Source organism: Pinus tabuliformis, chromosome 8 (assembly GCF_031772625.1).
Source record: "Pinus tabuliformis cultivar Carrire ecotype Pingquan chromosome 8, CPIR1, whole genome shotgun sequence".
Classification (NCBI taxonomy): domain Eukaryota; kingdom Viridiplantae; phylum Streptophyta; class Pinopsida; order Pinales; family Pinaceae; genus Pinus; species Pinus tabuliformis.
Window position 1 is genome coordinate 642191665 of NC_142294.1, and position 7317 is coordinate 642198981.

The following is a 7317-nucleotide window of genomic DNA, read 5'->3' on the forward strand; positions in this document are numbered from 1 at the left end:
AGACATATACCTGCCTCAAAACCATCACACCATTCATAGAGTGCTCATGGCAATCAATGGACACTATTGGGTTCTTGTGTCCCACAATGCCCATGCTCCTGAAGTGCTTTACCAGCATATTGCTACCTATTCTAATTTCTTTCATTGTTGCTACTAATTCATGCAGTCAATTTCAACCATCCAACTAAGAATTTTTATGCTTCCTGTACCAGACCATAACTTCCATTAGATTCAAAATAAATTGAAATAACTTCAAATCATACCTCATTGGTAGCTCGTCAATAAGGTATACTTGCAATCCTATTTACTTCCTATCACAACAAGTCAAACTAGCATCTTTGACCAAATCATCATGTATAAACATATCACATTAGGTTAGCTCAAACACAACCATCATAGATCAACATCATAAATCACATGTAACCATCATAAACCAGAATCATAGATCACATATAATCATCATATACCATAATCATAAATCACATGCATAATAAAACTAAATAAAATGTTGATACTTATCCTTTCATCAATCCTTAGCTTCTACCTTTGTCTTTATTTCGTAGACACTCTGGATCGTTTCCACACCATACAAACACCAAATTCCTTCTCCTAAACCATGTGCACATACATATAGTGTGCATCACACACATACAATCACACACTCCATACAACACCATGCAATACATTCACCTACACCTGACATACAACACATACACCCACACCTGGTGTACAACACAACACAACAACATATATAAAATGCAACAATGAATGCATATGTCATGATACCATGACTACACAATGCACATACATCATACCGCATGTCCACAACATAGCATGTACGACATGCACTCAATCCCACATGTACAAAACACCACCTGCATAATGTGTGTACAACATCACATGTACATGGAACCACCTACACAATGTGTACACAATGCCTCATGTACACTGCACCACTATACAATGTGTACACAATACCACATGTACACAGTACCACATGCACGTCAAGTATGCGAAAACATGTACACAACACCACTTGTACAACATGTACACATCACACATGCACACGAAACCACTTGTATAATCATGCACACAACACCATATGTACATAGCACCACATGTACAACATGCACACAAGACCACCTATACATACCACAGAATATCCAACATGTGCATAGCATCATCTATACATAGCACGTCATATCCAATCATGCACACAAAACCATATGCAATATTCACACAACAGTATCTATACCATCCTATAGATAGCATTGCATAAACAACATGTACACACATTATGTATAGACAACACGCATGTGCACACATCATAGATGCAACATGTACAACATATACAACATATGCACAACAGTATTACCACACATACAAAACCACACTTTCCTTACTAAGAAACCTTGCTTCTAGTGTATTATCCATGCTTATCCTAGCGTGTCGCAAACCACCCTGCTTTCATTTTGTTGATGTATCCCTCGGTATAACCTAGCCATAATATAAACATAGGTATAATACAAGCATACAATATAAATTTATATTGACATGAGACTAACCTCTTATATTTGCCATGACTACTCTTCCCACTTGATTCCTCATAGCCAGGAACTTCTTCATGCCATTCACCTGCATAAGTAAGCATTCCGCCACAAGAACGATTCTTGATGATCTATTGGAAAGTGACAAAGATATATGGATACATACATACATATACGTAAACATTTTTCATAAACAATCATGATCCTGAATATTTGAAACACTTTTGGTAGAAATCATATTAGAAAACTTTGGTCGACACGTTTCGAACCACCCAGTGTGGTTCATCATCAGGATGAGATGAAGAATAAGATCATGGAAGTAGGTTAACAATATGCATACATACATACATACATACATACACACACACACACACACACATATATATATATATATATGAATTTTAGAGTTAATAGTTGTGATCCATGACGACCCTGTCAAACATGACATACATACACACCTACATGTATACATATATAAACAAAGCATAATCATGATCATAACATAATTACCATATATCAAGGTCAAGGGTTAAGAGAAATTCCTTTATTCATGCAACACATGCGTAACATTAAGAATAGTCATTCCCAACATAGCCAAGGCATTTGATGCCTCAGATCCATTTACTTTACCTTTTTGGTTACCTTTCGCATGACTTTACTGCCACCGTCCATTTACCACAATGGACCCAGTCAATACAATCGACTGTCATATTCTTACCTTTCAATGCACTTACTCATACACAGAGCTTCATCTGAGTCTTACATTACCTATTGGGTACTACATGACTCTCCTTGAGCTCTATTAATTTCCTTTTTTCCCAACCAATTCCCAAGACTCTCAAAACAATAAAGGAAATACCAAGAAGAAAACAAGAAGAAAACCATGGAAAACCAATAAAAATACGACACCACAAACAAAGTGGTATGATCATACACTAAACATAAAAAAACTGCAAATCAAGCACAAGAATTTCCCAAAATACCAAAAGCACAAGACTAAAAATAGACACGATGACTTAATCCCCATGGTTCACAGTGATTCTAAAGGAAATCTCAACTTGAGCCTTCTTCAAGATTTTATGGCAACCTCTCTTTCCATGAAACTCTCTGCATCATGTTATCATTAACACATAACTTTTAGTGCATAAATAAACATAACAATACACTAGTTACATCATCTTGTTGTCCCAAGCACGTTGCTTGCAACTAAACACATCCATGTCATCTATCAAGGGACTCCAATCATTTGAAAGATCCACCTGTAACTAAAGACTAGCTAATGTACATGTCAAGTACATGTTCATGAATATAGCATGTATCCACATAATGTCAGACAATATTAACGTTAAGAAGACTTCATGTATGTGAAGCACTCATTTGTTTGGAATTAGGGTTTCCAAACATAGCCAAAGGAATTATTTCCCAATTTATTTATTTGACATTTTTACCTTGTTGCAATTGAGGTTTACCATGTATTGTCATATCACCAAGTTGTTAGTGATATAAACACATCAACTATTACCTTGTATGGATAATACCAACATGCTTCCTACAACTACTCACACATGTAAACCACATCTTCCAAATATCAAGACAATCATATATATCAATTTGAAATCAACCTTTACCAAGACTAACAATCATGTCATAATCCATAGTCAACTCATAGTCCTTAGACATAATGCTACAACTGTCACCTACTACACTCAAGTACATATCAATCATCTCAACGCATATCTTAGTATAGTCATCCTAAAATAAGATCATTTGAACACATATTCATATTATTCAATAAATCAAACATTCAACCAACTTGCAAACATACCATGTTAAATAAATCAACTAGATCACATGATAGATACCAAACACTCAACATCAAACAGATGACATAATCAAGAATGAAGCACCAAGTATACTACATAAGCAAACTCATACCTTAGTGTACCTCACCATAGGCTATCTTGTCTGCACAATCAACCTAGTTAGCAAGATATAACTTTACAACATGTGAACTCAAACATAAATAAGATCACAATATCCATAACAATAACTAACTAACATGTTCACATCATAAAGTCATAAGCATCTATTATTCATGCATAACAACCATGTGTGCAAAGTCATCACAACTATGTCGGCTCATACCTGAATATCGTAACCATAACCATGTGCATAGTCTAATCCAACTTAGCATGATACATATAGCATCAAGATATTAATGTTATAACCCTAATCATCAAGTTAACTAACATATAACAACAATCAGTTAACATATAACATGCAAATAAAAAACATATGACCTAATGATCAGGCTAAATATCATATAACAACAACAAATTAACCTATAAGATACTTCATCAACAACATATAACATAATCATTAGATGATATAATCTAAAAGAAAAATAGCAATGCATACAACTACAGGTTAGTATCGTTCTTCATTATCTGACATATGTTCATATAAATACACTAATCAACTAACATATATCATGAATGTAACCATAACATCAAAAGACATGTACATAAGCCTAATGTAAATAAACCTAATGCCTATAACAATCATTGATTTACATACTTGCATGCGAAACATACAGTACATGTATAATGATTTGCTCTTACCCCTAAGTCCAATGCTGCAAACTCATTATTATTATTTGCATCTCCTGCTCTATCTCAACCAACACATTAGCATCATAACATACCAATATCACTGTGATGACCTAAATTTCATACCATGATTTCACAAGGCATGTTTGACCTATTATTCTTGCAAAACTATAACCAAGACCATACATGCATGAAAACTGCATATAGAAATATAACACATGAGTGTGAAACCATATACACTTAATTCTAGCTAGAGTGCAGTCATCAATGCATGATCATATCAACTACACAAACCATGACCTCATCCATGCAAACAACAATTATTCCATTGTACACATTTACACATGCAACCATCAACATGCATAAGTAATGCATAATCAACTACACATACACATGAATGCATGTAGTCGATCATAAGCGATCAATTCTTGTAACCAATCTACAAGACTGATACATCTAATCAAACATACAAGAATGAAACCTACCATACAAGGATGTAATCAAGCAACGTATAACAACATGTAAGCAACATATAATAATATGTAACCAGCCATATACTCATGACAATGCATTCCACAAAATAAACATCAAGTTCCTCATGACAACCTTACTACAATCATGATCAACATTATGCAATGAAAGAAGCTCATGGAATGCAAGTGTAAGAGACACACATGAAACTGAAATGCATGCATAACCAACACACATCACCCATCCAGTCTGAGGGTTTAACCATGCTCTGGTACCACTATGTAGTACTCTCCTCACACATCTACCCAAGTAACTATCCAACAGGGGTAAACATGCAACGAGAGGCTACCATGATTGGATTCGACCTCCTTTGTGACCTTAAGGAAGTGGAATCGATTGAACACATCAACCAACCTATCCACATCAGCAACAGAACCCTCAGGGTACATGTCATCCACTCACACATCCTTTCCCTGGGTCCCACTAGTTTTCTATACATATTAATCCTCAATCTCTCTCATTTTATAAGCATTAGAGCATCTAGAAACCCAGAGTCGCTCTCACAAGCTTTCCTACCAGCGTCCATAGACCCAATTTTCCAGTTTTGTGCCAGCATCTCGAGGATTTGAACCATTGTTTCAGGCTTAGATCCCATGTCACTACCCAGAATGGAATGATACCTTAACATCAGTCAAAGAAAAGGGAAATAATGATTCAAAAGCAATAAGTTAAACACGACCTTAATCAGACCCCTACTAGCCATCACAGGAATTTCGTCAAACATATCATCAATATGTAACAGATAGGTGTAAACAACATAATTAACTGTATGCATCTCATACTTATCTGGGAATCGCTATGAACCATTGTTCCCTCATGTCATTTGGTGCATAATCATCTATTAGGCCATAGATACATTATCAATTCATTGACAAGTAAAAACATGCTGAGATTCATACATAGTTGTCGTCATAAAGCATACATATAACCAGCATAATAGGAACAAAAATATCATAAGAATATCAACCATAAAAATCCACATATACATTAGTACATTTACACATGAAAATCAAGGGAATGCATTTCTCATTAATGAATGCAATAAACCAACTAGAGATGGGACTACCACATTCCACCCGCCCATAGACTGGCAGAGCCAAGTCTCTCTTCAGCCAATCACCCTTGTGCTATATTCCAAGCATGAATGTGGGACTCATAGAACACACCAAAAAACACCAAATAAGCATGGATGCCACCAGAGTTCTCCACCTACAATGTGAGAAATTTGAGTGCCTCCTAGTGTCTCAGGCTTTACCATAGTCCACAGTCCAATCCAGGGATCACTAGGCCCTACACCGAGACACACTCTCTAGGATTTATCGTACATCCCATCCTAGGACTACTAGGCCCAATGGAGAGAAATACACCTCTTGTTTTTACTATATATCCCGTCATTCACTGGAAAGGATTCCTAGGCCCACCAAGGTACACAATCTTGGCTTTATCACAACCCAAAGTCTGGTTCAGGGGTTACGAGGCTAGTGGCTTTACCGTGATCCATAGTCTAGTTCAGGAACCACTATGCCATGTTTTTTTCATTTCAGAGATCCACCACACTCATCTTTGTATCCATCCGCCCATCCCACATTAACTGAATATGAAAACCCATTTCATCAAGGCTAGGCAGAAGAACACTATCACACCTGGAAAACCCCATGCCATGATAGAAAAGAACCACATGCAATACCATGCATGCCAAATATAGCAAGGAAAATACACATGCAAATCGATACCTACAATGAATCCTATTGCAGATACTTGATCTTGGGTTTCCCTACTTCATCTTTTCTTCCTCTTTCCTTTTATTCCTTTCTTTCTCCAATGCAAAAGTGCTCCAATAAAACTCTAAGTGTCCAAGAGTGAGAGAGAGAGAATAGAAGAGAGCTTGAAAATGGAACTAATCAAGCTGGAGCCAAGAGCTTGTGAACTGGTCCTCAAAAGCATTTTTATCAATGAGGCCTCTATTTTCTTCATTTTCCATCATTTTCCTTCAATTTCCTCCTCACATGCAACTTGTGACCTTTCACCTTCCTTTTCTTCTAATTTCCATTATTTTCATAAATAAATCTTCCACAAATTCCATTTTTCCTTTCCAAAGCCTTAGCCATTACCTTTTCTAATTTCCTTAGCCATACATAACCAAATGAACACCCACACTAGTATGTCTTGCCCACCATTTAGCTTGGAATACATGTCCCATCAACCGTGGTCTTATATATTTTTACATGGAATTTTTACTAGCGTTGTTACAAAACCCTCCCCCTTGGTGGACATTGTCCTCGGTGTTCAATCACACCTATAACCAACAAGACTGTTGAAAACAAAAATTAATGCCCATGGAGCTTTATAACACACCTCATTACAGTATTTACAATGAATGGCCTGCTCAAAATCAAAACATCATGACAACATGACCAGCTAACAACCATATCACATATTGGAGCTTTATAACACAGCTCATTATGGTATTTACAAAAACCACATATACACATATGTACATTTTCTAAACTAGAAAACAAAGTATATGATTCCTACATCCACAACAATGGAATCTAGAGACTCACACCTCCACCCTCAAAGTAATACCAGGATTCACCTCCTTCCCAAGAAGTACAGAATCCACTACCACA